At 39.2% G+C, this 22,549-nt stretch overlaps 1 protein-coding gene across 41 annotated transcripts in view; it reads right to left on the reverse strand.

The window, feature by feature from the left end:
• PPP2R2B (protein phosphatase 2 regulatory subunit Bbeta) overlaps positions 1-22,549 on the reverse strand; it is a 764,919-nt gene that overhangs the window by 210,874 nt on the left and 531,496 nt on the right. The window contains exon 3 of one of the 41 annotated variants that reach the window (XM_081505074.1): positions 19,893-19,987. The exons of the other annotated variants lie outside the window; for them this stretch is intronic. The gene's annotated coding sequence lies outside the window, so the exon portion shown is untranslated. The remainder of the gene's footprint in view (positions 1-19,892; positions 19,988-22,549) is intronic. 41 annotated transcript variants of the gene reach the window in all.

A 22,549-nucleotide genomic window follows, 5' to 3' on the forward strand; every position in this document is an offset into this window, starting at 1 on the left:
CATCCAAGCGCTTTTGCTCCATGATCTGCTCAGAGTCTTATAAGTAAACACGAAGGAGGAAATGGAAATGGCTCCAGGGCATGGGAGAGAAAAGTGCTGTTATAAACAGGGACACACACAGTGACAGCTTCCCAGGGTGGAGGGGTGGCAAGAACACAGCCTGTTTGAATGTACACTGTAGATCCTTCAGGATTTTCTCACCCTCTTTGAGGCTTAGTTATCTCATTTGGAAAGCATAAGCACTAAGACAGCTAAGGTTGTTTGGCAATTCGGCGGACATCAATGCCTGTAAAGTGACCAGCACTCAGCCTGGCTCTTGAATGGTGTTCAATAAATAGTAGCTTATTAACCAGCTTTTCTGTTGCTCCTAAGGAAGTGAGCAAGGCCAAAGAGGCCAAAGGCAGTGAACATGATTTATTAGTCGCTCAAGTAAATGCTGTAACAACATAGATTTTCATAGTTCTGTGCAAAGAATACTAACTAAACACCTACCATCATGTATGACAGACTCTTTTAACAGATAGGAACACAAAGGTGAATAAGGCAAGGGTCCTTCTCTACGAGAACATAAATCATTTTAATATAACTCTTAGGAGAGACTTCATAGAAGAGAGAATGTACAAGGTGACAGGAGGAACTGAGACAGGCAACCAGCTCAATATGCAGAAGACAGAAAATACACAAGTACAAGGAAGTCAGCCTTGGGGATTCCCTGGTGGCTCAGTGGTAAGGAATCTACCTGCCAGTGCGAGAGACATGGGTCTGATCTCTGGTCTGGGAAGATCCCACATGCCATGGAGCAATTAAGCCCATGAGCCACAACTATTGAGCCTGTGCTCTAGAGCCTGGGAGCTGCAACTACTGAAGCTCACCCGTGCTCAGCAATAAGAGAAGCCACTCCAATGAGAAGCCTGTCCACCACAACTAGAGAGCAGCTCCCGCCCACCAAAAAAGGGGAGACTATAGAAAAGTCCACGTGGCAACGAGACTTTTGACCATCACAGTCAAAAATAAATAAATAAATTTCAAAGCTTACAAAAATAAAATAAAATAAAGGAAGTCAGCCTCATGAGGAAAGGTGGACCAGGCCTCCTAGATTAATGGAATAGCACTGAAAACAGACAGGCCTGGAATATCATGGAGTGTGTGGGATGCAGGGACCTAAGGCTGAGGTCATGAGCAGGAGGAGGGGATGAAGGCCTTGTGGGCCCCCTTTCAATGGAATGTTCCTTGAGAAGATATGAGTCTAAGAAGGGATGAAATTTATTTCTATAAAGAAAGCTGAGTGCAGAAGAATTGATGCTTTTGAACTGTGGTGTTGGAGAAGACTCTTAAGAGTTCCTTGGACTGCAAGGAGATCCAACCAGTCCATCCTAAAGGAGATCAGTTCTGGGTGTTCATTGGAAGGACTGATGTTGAAGCTGAAACTCCAGTACTTTGGCCACCTGATGCAAAGAGCTGACTCATTTGAAAAGACCCTGATGCTGGGAAGATTGAGGGTAGGAGGAGAAGGGGACGACAGAGGATGAGATGGTTAGATGGCATCACCGACTCAACAGACATGAGTTTGGGTAAACTCTGGGAGTTGGTGACGGACAGGGAGGCCTGGCGTGCTGCAGTTCATGGGGTCACAAAGAATCAGGCACGACTGAGCGACTGAACTGAACTGACTAAAGAAGGGACAGATTGGCATTGAGACACATTACTGGCTTCAGGGTGGAACAGGATGAGCAACTATGTCACGAGTATTTAAGGTGTATTTCTTCATTCTTTTCCAATCCAAACAAGTCCACAGCCTCTTGTGGGTGTCTGAGGTCAGTCATACAACCAAGGATGACTTCTGCACACTTAATCATTCCCTAATGGATAAACTGTTTCACACAGGCCTCTCTCAGCTCTCACATTTCCTGTTCCCCCAGAGTCCCTGTTCCTTGACCATGTATTTGTCCACTTCAGCTGCATCTGGAAGATTGAGTTCATCACCCTCTATTAGGCATCTTCACTTCATTGTAAGTCACCTTAATATGGAAGTCATAGGTTCCAGCTCTTTGGTTTAAGACAACTAAAGTCCCTCTAACCTCAAGAGCCAGCCAGATCACTTGTGCCAGCCCAAAGATGTCTATATTGTTAAACAGACCACAGGCCCAAAATGGAGTCACTTATGCTAAACACAGGTCACCAAATTGGAGACTTAGTACCTAATTGATTGTAGTTTTAGCCTCCTCCAGGAATGTGATCTCAACCAGTCAGCTTGGAATCTCCTGGTCACAGCACTAGGGAGGTGCTCTGTTTGATACATCCCTTCCATCCCCCAAAGAAAGATGAGGTGATCTGCCTTCCTTGTCCCTGCCCCTCTTCTGCTCATCACAGCCTTCCATTTTGTACAGCTCCTAGGTGCTCCTCTCTGTCTACTAGAACTGATGCTGCCCAATTCATGAATCACTAAGCAAAGCCATTAACCTTTTTAAAATTCATTTAGTTGAATTTTGCTTTTTAATAGATTTGGTGGCAGCAACTAGATCTTTTTAAGCATACTTCTGCTGACTTTGGGAACAAGGAGAGACATGGTGCCCTTCGAACCCTTTGAGTTCTCTTTCTCCCTGTTTCCGAAGGTCTTCAGTTCTGAGCTCTGTTCTCTGCATTGAGCTCCCAGTCTAACTGGCTTTTCAGTCCAGGGCAGGTTAGCTTGAGTCAGCGGGTGGTTCCAACTGGAAGCCAAGCCCCTAGCCTTTGGTTCAGTCCACAATTCCTCATTTGACTGTAAATCCAGTCTTTGGTTCTGTCCCCAGATTCCATGGTGAAAACTGCTGCAGTTTCCCATTTGTTTGGAATCAGTCTAAAGTCCCCATTCTTCGGGGTTTGCTGGTCCGACTCTCCCCCTAAACTTGTTCCATGTTGGGAACTGTTGGTGGTGCACACAATGCCCTCTACCGATCAGTCCACAGTAACGTCTCTTTGTTACTGTGCATGCTAAGGTGCATGCTCGTTATCTTATTTTATGCAGATAAAAAGTATTGCTGATAGGGATCTCAGAAGATAAACAGCAGCAAAATTAGAAGGTATGGATGGAGCATTTAAAACTGCCAGAGCAGTCTAATTCTAAGATTCCTGTGTCAGGGTAAGTTGCTCAATGAATGAATTAGAGTGACACCAGGTCACTTGTCAACATCAAGAGAACTTCTGTGCAATGAGATACACCGTAAAACACCCCACAATCCCCAGCCCAGTAGCACATCCCCTTTAGGCATTAGTTTGCCTATGAGAGACCCAAAGTCTTATCTAAAAATAATAATAATAGGATTCGTACATTCTAAAGAATAGCAAAAGATTCCAGCACACGTGTTTATTTCATGTCTAAGAACTGTAGTCCCAGGGACTGTAGTTATCTACAAAAATGGCAAAATCTTACTAAAAACAACCTCATTACCATGTCCATTATGAGGAATGTCTCAGTTAGACAAGATCATTCATTTTTAAGTGACTTGAAAGCAAAGGTTCCCAAACTAACCAAACAGAATGGGATACCTATTTCAATTGGTATGCAGAAACTTCCAAAAGGCTTTAAGGTTCCAAAATAACTTCATTGAAAGATTCACTGCAAAAGGCTCATGAAAAATCGCAGACACGAGAGGTACCTGAACAGAAGTCAGAAAACCTCTCCGTCCTCCTTTACCTGAGTGCTCATGTTCTGCTCCTTCTCTATCTCAACTGCCTCTCCATTTTGAAGAGATTATTAAACAGCTACCTTTTAAAGTCAAACCACCCCAGGTTACAGGCAGTCCTCCTTAGTATCCTTCACTCCTTGGTCAAAGACTGAACTGCTGCTGCTGCTGCTGCTAAGCCGCTTCAGTCGTGTCCGACTGTGTGTGACCCCATAGACGGCAGCCCACCGGGTTCCTCTGTCCCCGGGATTCTCCAGGCAAGAACACTGGAGTGGGGTGCCATTGCCTTCTCTGAAAGACTGAACTAAGGGTCATAGTTAAAGAATCTCCTAAACTCAGGGAGGATTCCCAAAAGGTTCTGAATCATTTAGAGCTGTTATAGTGGGCCAGAGCATGAGGCTGCTGGATCTTTGTCAGCCCTGACACATGCTGGTGGACCTAGTGAAGCTCAAAACTGGATGAAGGAAGCTGAATGGCAAAACCTTAAGGGCGTACTTGAAGTATTCAGTCTTCCACATGGTCCCCTCATGGCCCAAAAAAGCTCAAAAAACAACAACTGATCTTTTAAGAGTCATTCCTAGTCTTCCCTGCCCATGCAAATTGGTCTGTTATTCAAGAGAGAGATGAATCTGATTTTCAAGTTCATCTGGAAGCTCTCTTTCTAAGGCATTCTGGGTTTCACATAACAGGTAAGGTCACTCAACCTGTCTTGGATGCCCTATCTGTAAAGGGACTCTCTCCTGAGATTAGGGGAATGATGGAAAAAACTGGACATCACCAGTTCGACTGAACTTATGACCATAGGTGAGCACTTTGAAAGGACTTCAGAGTAAGATTATAAACAAAACCCACCAAGCTATTGCTCTCACAGTACAACAGCTCCAAGGCTTATAACCTAAAACTATACCTAGAGCTCACCTGTTACATCCTCCTAGGGGTCCATCATCAAAAAGCTGGCCTAGGGGTCGATGTCTCATTTACAATCAACTGAAGCACTGGAAAAAAGGTTGTCCTCAAAAATTTTACATGAATGTTTCTATGATAACTCAGATCCCCTCATACGTGCCCCTAAAGGAGGGCTCAGGGCACCTCTCAGAACTGATGAGACTCCAAGAAATTTTCTGGTCAACTGCTACATTATTTCATTAAACGGCTAAGGGAAACTAAAATTAATTATTGTTGTTCAGTCACTCAGTCGTGTCCGATTCTTCGAGACCGCATGGACTGCAGCACGCCAGGCTTCCCTGTCCTTCACTATCTCCCAGAGTTTGCTCAAACTCATGTCCATTGAGTCGATGATGCCATCCAATCATCTCATCCTCTGTAGCCCCCTTTTCCTGCCCTCAATCTTTACCAGCATCAGTGTCTAATTTTATTATTATAAAATTAATAATAATAATCATAAACATTGCCAAATTCTGGTATATACAGAGTTACACCCTCTACTTTAAATCCCACTTGGAGCCTGCAGATGGGATCCTGGAAAACCTGGCCAAAGCCAGCTTGTGGTGAAAATTCGTACCAGAGTCAGTTCTCCTGTATCTCTGTGTGTAGTATCCAATAAAGAGAGAGATTAAAAAGTCTTTTGTACTCTTTGGGGATGCCTCTCAAGTCCAAGAGGTTGTTTAAACTGCCAGAAATATTTACTGTTTTGTACCCATTATAGGCGGACAAGATATTTAAAAGAATTTTTAAGTAGCTCTGTAGTCAGAAACTGGCCAGATTGGAAGCTGATATTCAGAGCCTGATAGAAATTTATTTTTAGTCACCCTCCCCTAAGCTAAAATAAAACTATGTACCCACAGGGAAAGAGAAAATAAAAACCTTCTAAAGCCCTTGTAAAACAATTTATGGGTAGATCAACCTATGATGTCATTTAAGTTGCAACCCAATTCCTCAGGGAATTAAAAGCAACTGTCCTTATCTTACAAATCTTTCACCAAACCAGAAATGCTCCAGGATTTCTTATATAGATCATTTCTTTAAAATGCCAACTTTGGAGAGGTAATTCACGTCAGAAACAAAAAAACAAAAGGGGAGAAAGGTCTTTTAAAACTTAGAGTGAATAAAAAATATTATAAATGTCTTTTTACTAATATTAGTAAAAAAGAAAAAACTTGACCCATTGGAGTAGGTAATCTTATTTCTATCTATAGAAAATAATTAAGATCATGACTTCTTTATAACTAGTGGATTTTGTATTATTGTACCTGATTCATGGCAGTTACTTTAAAACATGAGGTATAAGGTCTTTTTTGCATCTGTCTGTATATTTATGTGTGTCTATATATATGGATTCCCTGGTGGCTCAGTGGTAAAGAATCTGCCTGCCAATGTAGGAGACGCAGGTTTGATCCCTGGGTCAGGAAGATCCCCTGGGGAAGGAAATGGCAACCTGCTCCACTATTCCTGCCTGGGAAATCCCCTGGACAGAGGAGCCTGGTGGACTACAATCCACGGAGTTGCAAAGGAGTCACACATGACTTAGTGACTAAACAACAAACAACAAACAACAAATATATATGTTATAGATGTATGGTATTTTCTACCTCTGGATAACATTACCAAAATAATCTGTAAAAAGAATTCCATTTAATTGGTTTGAATAAAATTAAGTACTTATGTGAATTAAGGATTCCTAAAATTCAGAAATATAATAGAAACTAACTCCAATGCTTTTCAAATTTATGTGACATGAGATAATCTGTGGTAAATAAAAGCTCGTTTAGGTTTATTGATCAAGGTAGGTATGTCTTCAGAATTAAGAGGATTAAAAATAATTCAGAAGTACAACTTTATTCTACTTGGATTATTGGTCAAATAACTACATATCTGTTGAAATCTGTGAGCAGATGGGGATGACAGCTGACTTTGTCTAATATCACAAGAAGTTTTTGTAGGTAGTCTAAACATTATCACTGAGATTAAGTGAATTAATAGATGTAAACAGGATAGAAGTTTTTAGGTGAACTTGCAAAATGGTTTCCTCAAATCTTTTTGGTAACCTGAAACATTAAGGTTTTGTTAGTTAAATTAAATTATTGTTGTTCAGTCACTCAGTCATGTCTGACTCTTTGTGACCCCATGGACTGCAGCACTCCAGGCTTCCCTGTCCTTCACTATCTCCCAAAGTCTGCACAAACTCATGTCCACTGAGTCGATGATGCCATCCAATCATCTCATTCTCTGTCACCCACTTCTCCTCCTGTCCTCAATCTTTCCCAGCATCCAGTGAGATGGCTCTTCGCATCAGGTGGCCAAAATATTGGAGCTTCATCATTCAAATTAAATAATGGATAGTCATTAAAGATCTAGATCATTTCTAAATAAGACAATATGTTGAAACTCTAATTACTGAACACAAGTTTATTTTTTACAGAGAAACTAAAGATACCTGATTCTCTTAGTAAATATGATTTGTGCCACATTGAAAAAATTTACTGTGAGAAAGCATGTTTCTAGAAACTACAAAAATGTTTACAAGTGTATCAAGCCACAGAATGCTAATACAATAGACAATTAGCAACTGATTACTTCTTTATTTTCACTAAAAATTAAGGTTTTTATGATCAAAAATTCTAATACATTATATTTAATTAAAGCTTATAAAATTATTTTATATATAATGTATAAAATATTTTATTTAAATAGTGGATACATACATATATGTATATATAATACATAATTAAAGTTAATATAAATAATATGGAGAACATCTCCATATGCAAAGAAAGTAGTGTGTGTGTGTTTTTGGTAAATGAGAGTACAAAGAATAGAGATGCATTTTTATTGAGAAAAAAAGTAATTCTGTCCTAAAATGAGACTGTTTATTTCAGTATGGGAAATAGAAAATAAAAGGATAAAAAGTTTGTGGAAAAGGAACCTTGGGAAAAGAATTTTATGTGAGGTCAAGCTGGATGAGATTGAATGAATTCGTTATACGAGTTTCAAGAATAAGCTATAATGTCAATAATGTAGATTTTCTGTCATCTGCTGAAAGGACAAGTTTTATTATATTACTAGCCTCCCCTTAATAAGAAATTGTACAACTTTTTAACTTTCTGTAATTGCCTGTGACATCTTTAGTTGTCATCACAGTCAAATGGATAAGTACTATTTCACAGTGACTTATGATCCTATTTGACCAAATGTTTTAAAATCTTTTGCTATTTTTGACAAACTTTCCCAAATCAAATTCTAAATAGTCTTTTTGACTTACAACTCATTTGGGGATTTTCCAAAGGGCCTCCTGAAAATGACAAAAGATTTGTTTCCTCTCCTTATAAAAAGGGAGATGTTAAACCAATTAGGTTTACTGGATATATTAAGAGTCATGGGAAGTGCTGTCAAATAAGAATATTAAGGCTTCACTGTGATGTATTTGTATAGGTAGATGATATAACTGTTCCAGATATTGTGTGAAATTCCTGGAAATCTAATAATGCTATCAATCACAATTCTAGTTACTTTCTGAAAATATGTCACAGAAATACCCCAATTTCCTCATCAATCACACTGTAATGAATGCTCATCAGCTCTTCAACCATTTTTGAAGTATTTTATCATTTATTGAGGTATTGTTTTACTCTGTTGCCTTTGCAAAAGTTCCTGAAAAGGTATTTCAGTCTTCAAGGAGAGTCATGGAAAAGACTTTGACAAATACAAGTTTCTGATAACTTTAAGATCATAAAACTGAAATGTGTGAGAACTTCCATAGCTAATGGAAAAACTGGATTCAAATAAAACAAGTATTAATTACATGGGACCAAATGTGCTGAGGAGGATGATTACAATATTTTAATGTCTTCTTGTTTGAAACATTAAAACATTCCTTAATGTTTTGTTTTTCCAGATTTAAGGAAATCTTTTTTCTTAAACTGTGTCGTGAAGCTATTTGGTAAAGCATATTTTTGTAAACAAAGATAAAACATCTGTGTTTTTCTCCTTATCTGATTCCTCTATAATTCAAAAATGCTTGAGTATTCTAACACAACAATGTAGTTATTTGCTTAAGTTCAAATAGAATCAGTTCTCCTTGTTACAGAATACAACTAGAAGCACTTTTTTACCAAGAGTTTGACTGTTATGTCATATTTGAGAGAGACATGCACAGACGCTGCTGCTGCTGCTAAGTCGCTTCAGTCGTGTCCGACTCTGTGCGAACCCATAGACGGCAGCCCACCAGGCTCCGCCATCCCTGGGATGCTCCAGGCAAGAATACTGGAGTGGGTTGCCATTTCCTTCTCCAGTGCATGAATGGGAAATGTGAAAGTGAAGTCGCTCAGTCGATGCACAGACTCAGATGTGGCCAAAGCTTATGTGGTCAATCACTATTCTTGTTGTACTTACATAAATAACCAGGGCAGGTTTAATGTAAACAAATTCATTTTATTGTGATTATCTTTGAAAGAAAATGGAGGCGATTTTGGAGAGAAAAATTACATCTGTACTTATGTAGATATTAGATTCTAGTCTTGTTAACTGTCTTTAAGGTTTTGCTACATATGCTTCTAAACTGAACCGGATCCTGAACTCTTCCAGTTTTCTTAAATATCTCTTTGACTCTCCAAACTAACGTTCCCAGTTTTCTCCCACCTCTTATTTAGAATCACTAAGAACAAAGACTGCCCTTGAATCTCCTTGGAAGGGACTATAACCCATCTTCCTCACTGCCTAAATGGCAAACTTCAGGGACTTGAACTGAAGTTTCATCTCACAGGGGGCACATCTCACAGTTGAAGAAGGCTCCACCTGGCCCTGGGACCTATGGAAATGTTGGAGATCTCCAAACATAACTGACTAGGGAGACAAGCAGCCAACATCAAGGTAGACTGTTTCCCCCAAGAAGATGGGTCAAAAACTTCATACTTTTTGGCTATACTTTTTTTTCTTCCCTTTCTCTTCGGTACTCTGGTATTGACCTAGAAAGATAATGCCATCACGCACATCTCCTAGGCCATTGATAAGGGGGGTCTGAAATCTACCTTTCAGACTGGTAGATTTGTCATCAAAAGTCTGATCTGTGCATTAACAGTGCCACTTTAGTGGGAGTGGTTTTTGCCCTGATGGGAATTACCTTTGTCTGTGCTGGTCATCATTCTCCTTGGGCTTATGAATGCCTAGATGGCTAGTACGTAACCAGGCAATGCCTCTTTGGTTATCTAACTGTGTCCATAAATCTTCACAAGCAAACTGAGACACCCCACTAGTCAACTTTCCTGAATCTGTATCACTGAGTTAGAAAAACCCTACCAGGAAGCTTTCACGATTCAGGATTTACTTTTTTTTTTTGGCAGGTTCCTACTTGCTAAGTCAGGAGTAAATGTCCTTAAAACTATGATCAGGAACCTCTCCCTAACTCTTAAAGATATTGCAAAATGTGCTGCTAAAGCCAATAGCTGTCCAATGAAAATCCCTAGGCACTCCAGCCAAACTTGATCTCGATAATAGGACAGCTCTTGATTATCTTTTAGCTGAGCTAGGAGGTGTCTGTGCTGCAACCAACACCCCTGATGATCTTGGATTAACACTTGTGAGGAAGCTGAAACTCAGTTCAACTTGGCTTGAAAAGGTGACTCCTGCAGTGAGTTCTTTCTTTGACTTATTTGATTTAGATTGGGTTGGGTCTTGGGAACCACATGAAGTACACTCCAAACACTGGGAATGAGCCTACTAAATAATAGGCATAGTTATCTCCCTGATGCTGGGAAAAGGCTGAAGGCAGGAGGAGAAGAGGACAACAGAGGATGTGATGGTTGGATGGTGTTACCAACTAAATGGACATGAGTTTGAGCAGGCTCTGGGAGATGGTGAAGGACAGGGAAGCCTGGTGTGCTGCAGTCCATGGTGTTGCAAGGAGTTCTCACTGAGCAACTAAACAACATCAACAAATAGTCATCTCCCTGGCAGGCTGTATTCTCTCAAAAGCTTTAAATGCATCTTCATAGGTGCTAACCACCAAGGAAATGATTTCTTTATGACTTCAATGCTGGAAAAGGGATGAAGGAAATTATCTACTAAAGAAGTGTGACCCTAAAAGTCATGACCTATGAATACCAGCGATATTGTCAGCCAAATAAATGAAAACCCAAACACCATGACCCATGAATACCACACAGAGGATCAGTACAAGTTGTGAGAACTACAGAGAGGTAGCTGAGAAGGGCGCTAATGCCTTAATTTTTTATGACATCTCTCAGTTAAGCTGACAGTCAGATCAGAAGGAGCAAATTGTTTAAAAATAGCCAACAGCGAGTCAGAATAAGAGACACAGATGCATGGAACAATTTTATGGACTCTGAGGGAGAAGGTGAGGGTGGGACGTTCTGGGAGAATAGCATTGAAACATGTATATTATCGTATGTGAAACAGAACACCATTCCATGTTCGATGCATGAGACAAGGGCTCAGGGCCGGGGCAATGGGATGACCCAGAGGGATGGGATGCGGAGGGAGGTGGGTGGGGGGTCCAGGAAGGGGAACACATGTAAACCCATGGCTGATTCATGTCAATGTATGGCAAAAACTATTACAATATTGTAAAGTAATTAGCCCCCAACTAAAATAAATAAATTTATTAAAAAAAAAAAAAATAGCCAACAGGTCCCCTATGGAGTCACTTAATGCTAAGCCCATGTCACCAAACCAAGACAATACCTAACCTAACTCCCAGGAATATAATCTTAACTGGTCAGTCTGGAACTTCCTGGTCAACACCAGTGAGGTAATCTGCCTGATAGACCCTTTCTGTCACCCAAAGAAGAAATAATCTACTATTTTCTTGTCCTGTCCTCTTCTGCCTATAACAGCCTTCCATTTTGTATAGCTCTTTGGAGTTTCTTTCTGTTTGCTAGATAGGATGCTGCCCGATTTCTGAGTCATTAAGCAAAGTCATTAAATGTCTTTAAAATGTACCCAGTTGGATTTTACTTTGTAACAGATTAGATTTCCATCGCTAAAGAAAGCGAGAAAAACCCACAAAGAATGCTTTATACGTGTGTGTGTAAACCAACAATAGTTACTAGTAAAGTATGAATAAAAAAATTAGCTACATACTTCATTGAAACACAATTAAGAATTCTACTCCTCTCAGAAGTAAAAAGAGCTAATAAGGCCAATGATTAAACTCTTGGTAGAGAATGCATAGCTGGAAACAGGTTTCAGAAGGAATAAGCAGATTTTATCAAAAGTGTCAGATATACTACTTTAGCAAATTTATATTCTTTTAAAGTTCCAAATAGGTAAGGGTTTTTTATATGTTGTAGAAAATTGAATATTAATTTCAAAAAGGTCACTCAGACTCACAGTTGTAAATAATAACCACAGTAGGCCTGTTAATGTCTCCATTTATAAGTTAAAATACAGCTTTGATATGATGCCTGAAAGCATTTAAACACATTTTTAGTGAGACTGAGCACAGGAAACCCATGTCTAGGCATTGTGTGTGTTCCCACATAGTACTAGATAATTTTCAGAATTGCTAACATTCTGGTTAAAAAAAAAAAAAGCTTCATAAGGAGGTTTAACAGCATAAGAGAAATAAGGTTTGCTCTCTATTCTTTATTCCTCTGAACTTCAAGGTGACTCCTGTATTCAAAGAGCAATACCCAGAACATGGAGGGAACAACATACACTTTCCATAATGTGAAGCGAATCCAACCCTTCATGTTGGCATCTGACTTATTATCGAGGACACCTGTACTACTCTAAATTGCAGAAGTACTTCGATTGAGCCAAGCTTGAAAACATCAAGATCAGACATTCTTTCTTGACATCCACTCAGCTGGCTTCTATGCTTTCATCCAGATCCTTCCAGCACTGCACACGTTATTTTTAGAACTTGGTTTCCTCATCAGATTTATCAAGAAGTTAGTTAATTCAGATTTTGCATCTCAGGAAGTGCTTGGAATAAATTTGATAAAAGAAGCTCATTAGTTCTCCCAAATAGACATCAGAAGGACTTTAATTAAGTCACCTAATTAAGCCACCCTGACACACACCATTTCTTATGTTGTAACTTACAAGTCCGGCAGAGAGTCACCTTGGGAAAGTGTTTAAACCAGCTGTTTGGGACACATCTTTTCAGATTCTCCACTTGTCACAGTCTGGTGATTAAAAAATTATTTTAAGATGTTCTTTTAAAAGAAAATGGTTGTTAAGTCACTAATAATGAGGAAGAAAAGAGTGAAGCAATGGAGTCTCCTGTAAAGCCCCCATTTTACATCTGGAAATTTGTGCCTCGCTTAAATGCAGAAGGATGTCTTTGCTAATTATACCAGCTCATGAAAAGTTGCTCTACCACATATTCAGTTGTCTTTGATGTACTTTGCTGATGATAAAGAAATAATCAAGTTCCAGTCCCAAAGAAGAAAATTCATTCAATTTTTTAAATAAGATGCCTTGGAAAAAACACAAAAGAAAATTTCTCTAAATTAACTCGTGGCTAGAGAAATGACCATTTTTCAGAGATATTATTCAGTGTAAAAGACCATCCCATGTAGGAAGAATTGTGAACAAAGGTGGAGAAGAGGCATGTCAGTGGTCTGAGGTTTTAGGCAGCTAGAGAGAGACAAGCTAATATCTGATCAAAACTGAGATGGAAAACACATAACTCCCTCTAATAACAGTAGCAACTATTATTATAGCCAATATTGTGTTAAAACCTTTATCTGAATGACTTTGTGGATTCCCAGAAGTACTTCATGAGGTGAATACTATTATTTCCAGTTTGGAATGACAAAGTTGAGGCTCAGAGGAGTTCAGTGCTCAAAGTCACACACACACACAGTAAGTTGTGAAGTAACTCTCATCCTGTGAAAGCTCCCAGCCCTCTCCTCTCCCCCGTGGCACCCACGAAGAGCTTAGCAGAAACAGTAATAGCACAAAATGTCTCAGGTAGCATTCCTGAGTTCCTCCTTACATATGTCGAGATTCCACTAAAAGATTAGATTGAGGAGGCAATCACAAAACAGCCATATGTATGAAAGGGTCTCATATCCTCAAAACTGGGTACACACACACCCCTATCCTTACCTGTCAAGGAATCCAAGGAACGCACAGACTCTAGAGTCATCTAATCTACAGGCACATTTCATTTACTTCACATTATGCCTGAAGCCAGCAGTCCAAGGCATTGTGCTCCCAAGACCATCTCCACCCTTAGCTGGGAGACTGACGACCGCCCACTGCCCTACTCTGTAGCTTACGTGGAACGTGAATGGAGAGTGAGTCTTTCTACTGGATAGGATGACTCTGCTACTGAGGCCAAATGAGGGCCAGAGCCTCTGAAATGGCAGAAGCTTCAACTATCAACTCCCAATGACATTTTTAAAATCTTTAATTGGAGGATAATTGCTTTACAACATTGTGTTGGTGTCTGCCATATACGAACATGAATCAGCCATAGGTTTACATATGTCTGCTTCCTCTTGAACCTCCCTCTCACCTCCCACCCCATCCCACCCTTCTAGGTTGCCCAGTGACAGACATTTAACTGCTTGAGGAGCTCTGGGGAAAAATATCTCCCTAGGAGTCACAATGAACATTTCCATTTCAGAGGCTCTGAAAAGTCTAGCAGTTCAAAATTGGTTCCAAATTTGTGATAGCCACAAACATTTTTGGGGGCTGAAATGGAGCTTCATTCCTTCCTTCTTACCATCTCCAATGTCACTCCCTAGGTCAGGTCAACCTCATCTCTCACCCAAGTCCATGGTCATGGTCTCCAAATCTGATCTCGTCATACTATTCCTGCTAACTTTCCATCCTTTCTCCTCTCAACAGATGATGATCTCCTTAAAATATGAATGACAGCTCCTTCCTTCTCTGCTTAGAATCCTCATTGGTGTTCCACTGTGTTAAGGTAAAACTCAATCTCCTCCCATGTCTCTAAGGCTCGACATCATCTGATGCTGAAACCAGACCCTCTGACATCAGCTTTCATCATTCTCTTCCTCAGTACCTTCCAGCCCCAATGGCTTCCTCCCAGCTCCTAAATGAGTGAAGCCTTTCCTGTTTCTGGACATCTGCTCTTGCCTCAGCCTAAAATACTGTTTCTGAGACTTTATATGCCTCTCCCTCCCCATCCTTCAGGTCTCATTTTAGCTATCTTCTCTTTAGACAAAGCTTTTGAGGCCACCTAAACAACAATCTCCCCCATCCCCACCCCCAGTCCTGCCCATCTGCTCCTGCCTGTCACGGTAGTTCCCAGAGTGTGGTACCTGGACCAAGAGCATCAGCAACACCTGGGAACCCGTCAGAAATACAAGCTCCCGTGCCCTGCCCCAGACCTGCCGAATCAGAAATTCGGATGGAAAGTAGAGGCAGCTATCTGTGTATTAACAAGCCTCCAGGGGATGCTGATACAGGCTAAAGTTTGCACTATTCTATAACAGTATCCTGTTTATTTCCTGTGTATTTATCACAAACTTTAATTACTTCTTCTTTGTTTATTTAACCTGTTTTGTCCAACTCCCTCACTAGGCTCACTGTGTGGATAGGAGAGTTGTAGTCCAGGACCATAACAGAGGTGAATTACTATTTCCTGACATGGAACACACCTTGCGTAATATTGCTTTAAATAGGATCTGGATTGGTTTATGGATAAACTTCAAGTGCCATGAGCCATATGCCACCAATTTTTCTCTTTTCTCTCCATTCAATTATTCAATATTCCTTGACATCTCTTATAGGTCAGGCACTATTTCAGACAATATAAACACAAACATGAGCAAGTTCTTGTTCTGAAAGAAATTATAGGTAAGTGAGATTGAAAAATAGGTACATACATGACTTTCACTCTGGCAGGTGTTAAAATAAAACCTAGTAAAACTCATGAAAATCATTAGAAATATATATGCACTTGTCTTCTGACTTAGTTATACCAGTTGTAAAAGTTAACTCTAAGAAAATAATCAAGTATGTATACACAGATTTATCAAAAGGACGTTTACCATAGCATTATGAATTATAGCCAAAAAAAATCAGAAGCAACTTAGATGTATAAGTATGGAGAATAATTTTTAAATTATCCTAAGCCTCAGATAAAATACTGAAAAACTTACTGCAATTTATGACATATGAAATTGTTCATAATATATTGTTAAGTAGTTATATTACACTGTTAATGATGTATAAACATAGTTTTATACAGTATGTTGTTGTTGTTTTTTAGTCACTAAGTCATGTACGACTCTTTGCGACCCCATGGACTGTAGCCAGCCAGGCTCCTCTGTCCGTGGAATTCTCCAGGCAATAATACTCGAGTGGGTTGTCATTTTCTTCTCCAGGGAATCTTCCCAACCCAGGGATCAAACCCGTGTCTCCTGTATTGGCAAGTGGATTTCTTTACCACTGAGCCACCTGGAAAGCCCTAATATAGTATATACACTATATATTTATATCTGTATACAAATACATTGAAATATATATATTTGTACAGAAATATATTTAATATGTTGAACATAGAAACAAATATATTGGAAAGGTGCATACCAAAAAATTAGTAGAAGTTCCTAGGTGGTGTGGTGGCAAGCAATTTAACTTTCCTCCTTCTGTGTTTCTTTATACTTCCAAATTTCCTACAAAGTACCATTACAGAGTAAAATGCCAAGGGCCACGGGCCAGAGCAGAAGGAGCAAGTAAACCTGTGCTGTGTGGACTGGAGGGTATAAACATAGAGGAGGTGTCATTTGAGCGGTGACTTGAGAGTGCACGGGGCTTGGTGTCAGGAGGAGGTGACAGCACAAGCGGGGCTCAGGAGAGTAGACTGTATTTGAGGGGCAGGAACTAGCTCAGTGAGGCAGGAGCAGTCGTACAGAGGACTTGCAGCTCTCCACCAAGGTCAGCCTCCAGAGAGTGATCTGTTTGTTTACTTCCACACAAGAAGGCAAAGCCCCATATGGACGGAGACATTCTTTATTAATCAAAATCAGAGTCTACTTATGCATGATGGGCCAGCCAAGCTCCACAGGGCTCTCTGCACTGTGAAAGCCACAGACGGCTTTCCCTTTGTGTAAACGATAATACAAATAAATAGAAATCGTACTGAGGTTTCACTCTGGCTGAATTATTCTGATAGAATCGGATGGAGGAGGACATCCAAAAATATTCTCCTATCTTAGACCTCAGGCTCCCAGGGCCAGAATTCTAGAGACAGGCCTAATCCCGTGGCCTGGCCATCATCAATAGCCAAGATGACCGAAAGAGCAGGAAAACACCTCTTTGATGTTCATTCATCACTCAGCACCAATACAGAAATTTCAAAGGCCATGATAAGTGACTTGACAACCTGGAGACAGATGATAAGGTCTCAGCTTCTGATCACTAAACACGATAAATCCATTGTGATCAGGTGCTACTAATTTTTTTTTAAAAGACTTATCTTGTGCTGTCAATAACTGTCAGGTCAATTACATGAGAACCTGTTGACCTGAAGCATACTTGGATTTAGCTAAAATTAAGTCAAATATAAATTTGGGGAAAGGTCCATGTGGTTTAAATAGAAGGGATTGCCCTGTAGGTGATTTATAGCAGAGGTTACAAACTTAAATATCAACAGAGTAGCGGCAAATGATTAGTTTTCTACCAAATCAGTTCTTCTCTGTTGTCATTTGGTAGAAGAGAAAGAAATCTAGGGATCAACCTAAAGGAAGTCAGAATGCGTGCATCCTTTAAATCAGAACCCCCTCTTCAAAGATGCTATGCGCTTGTACCTGTACCTGACAAATGACAGAGTCATCGAGAGTCATTCATGGTAGCAGTGCTTATAGTAGAAAGTTAGAAACAACTCGAAATATACCTGTAGGAAAGGTGTTAAATTCTGGAACCTCCACACTATAAAATACAATGCAATCTTTAAAAAGGATAAGATGGCTCTAAATGTACTAACAGGGAAAGAACTCTAACACCTATTGCTGAACACAAAATGCAAGTTGCAGGATAATTCGGTCCTTAATCCTGCAAACATTTATTAATGGTTTATATGTTTGGGCTTCCCTGGTGGCTCAGAAGATAAAAAATCTGCCTGCAACGTGGGAGACCCAGGTTCAATCCCTGGGTCGGGAAGAACCCCTGGAGAAGCAAATGGCAACCAACTCCAGTGTTCTTGCCTGGAGGATCCCATGGACCAAGGAGACTGGTAGGTTATAGTCCATGCGGTTACAAAGAGTCGGACATGACTAAGTGACTAACACTTCACTATATGTCAGGCTCTGTTCTAGACACTAGATAAACTAGTGAACAACACAGACAAAAACTCTTACGGAGCTTAAATGCACACAGACTGTATATTTTAAAATCCTAACACTATACATTACTTAGCAATACATATATTTATCATTTCTCAATACAGAGAAAAAGATCCATAATGATACCCACAAAATTGCTCATGGTAGTGACCTGTGGTCAGGGGAGTGGAGGCTGAAGGGAGGAATAGTAACTGTTTGGTCTATATCCTTCTATGGTGTTTTCATTATTATTATAGGAATGCATTTGTGCATTTGAATTCCTTTCAATGGAATGCTTTTCAGTACTGGAGCCAAAAAACTACCTTGCAAAGTCCTCCTTGGAACCCTTCAAGGGCCTCTATAGAGAAGAAGAGTGAGACAATCTTCCTCCTTCTTCAACTGGCACCTTCACTTACTTTGTTTATTCATACCCACATGTGAGATTACTTTTGATGAAAGATGTCTGTGGCAACAAAGCTTAAGAACAGCCAACCTTGCTCATTATCAGCAAATTAAAATACACAAAGGAGTAAGGATGAAACCTCATTTGGGCCCAGTACTAGACTGGTCCCATATCATTTAAAGGTTTGACTGTCTAATTCTTTTATTGTGAAGGCTCCTCTGCCTGTAAAGGACATGATACGAGCTTTTCAGATGTCAAATAGTACTCAATAAATATCACAAATGAGTTCAGATGTGAAAAGCACATTTCAAATAGAAGAGTTTTTGTTTTATTTTAAAATTGTATTAGCACCTAAAAGACCCCTGTAACAGTGAAGATAAAGTTAATCTAGTAATGCATTTACCATAGCAAACCTCCAGAACAGAAACACATTACTTCCCTCTGATGGAATTTTAAATCAGCATAAGGGATTACACAGTATTATCCAGCTGATAGAGAGTGACTTGGAAAATGCAATGGGTTATGGGAAGTGACCGTCATGGGTCCTATCGTTTGTGTTTCAGGAATTCTTTTGGACCTTCCATGATTAACATGTTTGATATAGTTCTGAGAAGGTGGTATCTTTTCTCCCTAAACCTCTCATTTCATCTTTTCAAAAAATCGGCACAAAGCAGAACCAGTTTCCATGTTCTTCTTTCAGACTGTCATTTACATGATCCAGCATTGAACTAAATCAGTGGAAAGGGTCTCCACTTCTGCAGTTCCTTGTTCAGTGCCTGGTTGACCAGGGAAACAGAGTACATTCTCCTTTATATTAGCACACCCACCAAAATCACAAATCATGGCCCACCTACTAAAATAAATGTTGTCTGAAAGAATACAGAGTAAGTGGACTGAATGACATGCAGAACCCAAAGGTAATCAAAGCCTATCCCTTCTTTCTTTTATATTCTTTCAGCTTGCTCTACATTTGGGTGCTCTGTAAGTTTTGTTCTGTATATAAAAAATAAAGCAACTAAACAGCTCTATTAGTGAAAATTGTCTCTCCAGTGATCCAGCTTTGCCTGAAATATCTTAACCACAGAGGCCATTTTTATTTGCTGTTGAGCTTTTGTTTTAATGTGAGTTATCCAGATTATCTGTTTCTCTAGCACTTAGTGACAGGCGATCCTCAAAGATCATCTCTTCTTCCAAATACTTCCTTCTTCCACATTCTCCTTTCCCCCCACCCAAGACATCTGTGCTCATGGGTAATGTCAGCCACAAAAAGAAAAAATATCTTAGTACTTTAGGCAAAATGTGAGAGAAAATGTGCATTTTGTAGGCTTGGTGAATTTTATGAACTCCTAAGTATTGGACTAATCCAAGCAAGATGAAATTTCTCTTTTTTTCATTCTCTGAGATCTTTGATATTCTAACTTGATGAATGACTGAACTACACTGTGTTTAAGTTTTCCTAAAAACATAGAGAATAGGATGGTAATAGCTATCCCATGGATTTTTATAAGAGCTAAGTAAGATGATGTCTGTGAACTGTTTCACACACGGTACCTGGCACATGGAAAGCATGAGGCTTCCCAGGTGACTCAGTGGTAAAGAATCTACCTGCCAAGCAGGAGACAAAGTTTCGATTCCTGGGTCGGGAAGATTCCCTGGAGAAGGAAATGGCAATCCATTCTAGTATTCTTGCCTGGGAAATCCTGTGGACAGAAGAGTCTGGTGGGCTACAGTTCATGGGGTGGCAAAGAGTTGGACATGACTTAGTGACTAAACAACAACAAACAACAACAGCTATTATTGATGCTATTATTATCACTACCACTAGGACATTTTTATCTTAAACTGAATAAAGGAAATACAGCCAGATCTAAGACCAAACAGCAAAAGCTTCTTGGATCCAGTTTTTAGTAAAAATCAGGAGAAAAAAAAAATCAGGAGAAAACACCCTAATAATGGCAAATATATAAAAATAAATGAATGCATTAACATTACTACCAATCTTATAGGAATACAAAAGATTATAAGAGACTGCTATGAACAACCGTACGTCAAAAGCTGGATAACCTAGATGAACTGGACGAATTCCTAGATAACACACAAGTTACCAAAACTGACTCAAGAAGAAAGAAAATATGAATGGACCCATACAAAGAGACTGAACTAGTAATGACATGAAGAAAAGTTCAGGGCTAGATGTAATCATGGTGAAGTCTACCAAACATTTAAAGAAGAATTGATACCAATCCTTCTCAAAGCCTCTCAAAAACACTGAAGAGGAGGGTACGCTTCCTTACTTATTTTATGAGGCCAGCATTACTATGGTAACCAAAGCCAGACAAAGACATTATAAGAAAACTATAGACCAATATTTCTTATGAATATTGATGCAAAAATCCTCAACAATATACTAGGGAAATAATTCAGCAGTCTATTACAATATTAAACACCCTGACCAAGTAGGATTTATTCTAGGATTTCAAGAGTGGTTCAGGGCCAGAAAATCAATCAGTACACTACACATCAAATTAATAGAATGAAGGAAAAAACACATGATCATCTCAGCATTTGACAAACTCCAACACCCTTTCATGATAAAATAAAAAGACTCAATAAATTAGGAATAGAAATTATTAAACTTTCTGAACTCAATAAAGGTCATTTATGAAAAACCCTTAACTAATATCATACTCCGACGGGATTGAAGGCAGGAGGAGAAGGGGATGATAGAGGATGAGATGGTTGGATGGCATCACCAACTCAATGGACATGAGTTTGAGCAAGCTCTGGAAGATGGTGAAGGACAGGGAAGTCTCATGCTGCAGCCCATGGGGTCACAAAGAGTCCAACATGACTGAGCGACTGAACAACAACAGCAAATATCATACTCACTGGTGAAAGACTAAAAGCTTCTGCCCTAAGATCAGAAATAAGACAAAGATATCTGCTTCGTCACTTTATTTGACATGGCATTGAAAGTTATAGCTAGAACAATTAGGTAAGAAAAAGAAAGAAAAAGTATTCAATTTGGAAGGTAAATTGGAAGTGAAACTATCTCCATCTGTGGATGACTTGATCTTAAAAAACCCTAAGGAATTCAGGAAAAAAATCTGTTATAGCTAATAAATAAATTCAGCAAAGTTGCAGTATACAAAATCAATACACAAAAATCAGGTTTTTCCCCTCTATATTAGCAATAAGCAATCCAAAAAGGAAATTAAGAAAATAATTCTATTGATAGCATAAAAAGGATAAAATACTTAGAAACAGATTTAACCAAGGAGATATAAGACTGCACACTTAAAACTAAATATTGCTGAAAGAAATTAAAGACCAAAAATCAATGGGAAGATAGTCCATGTTTGATAGTCAACACAATACTGTTAAGATGATAACACTACCAAATATGGTATACATAACCCAAAGTCATATTGAAATTCAGTGCAATTGCTATGAAAACTCTACTGGTGGCATTTTTGGGTAGAAATGTAGAAGTTGATTAAAAGATTCATTGGGCTGTTCAAGTTTTATGAAAATCCCACAGCTTATATCACACTCAATGGTGAATATTTGAAAGCTTTTCCTCTATGACTAGGAACAAGATAAGAATGCCCATTCACTACTTCTATTCAACATAATATCAGCTAGAGCAATTGGGAAGGAAAAAGAAAATACATCCAAATCAGAAAACAAGAAGGCAAACTATCCACAGATGATATGATCTTCTACCTAAAGAAACCTAACAAAACATCTATTATAGCTAACAAACAAATTTAGCAAAGTTGCAAGATGCAAAATGAATGCACAAAAATCAACTATATTTCTATAAACCAGTGGTGAACAATCCAAAAAAGAAATTAAGAAAACAATCCCTTTTAAAATAGTATTAAAAAAAACATACTTAGGAAAAAGACCTAATCAAGGAGGTGAAAGACTAGTACTCAAAAATTATACAACACTGGTGAAAGAAATTAAAGAAGGCACAAACAAGTAGAAAGACATTTTACATTCATGGACTGGCAGACAGTATTATTAAAACCTCCACAGAACCCAAAGAGATCTACAGACTCAATGCTTTCCCTGTCAAAATTCCAGTGGCATTTTTACATAAACAGAGAAAACAATCCCCACATTTATATGGAATCATAAAAGACCCAGCATAGCCAAAGCTCTCTTAAGAGAGAATAACAAAGTTGGAAGCATCACAATTCCAAAATATTATACAAAGCTATAGTACACAGTGTGGTACTGGCTCAGGGACAGAC

This window comes from Giraffa tippelskirchi, chromosome 6 (genome assembly GCF_054371585.1).
Source record: "Giraffa tippelskirchi isolate mGirTip1 chromosome 6, T2T-mGirTip1v1.2.pri, whole genome shotgun sequence".
In the NCBI taxonomy this organism is placed as follows: Eukaryota; Metazoa; Chordata; class Mammalia; order Artiodactyla; family Giraffidae; genus Giraffa; species Giraffa tippelskirchi.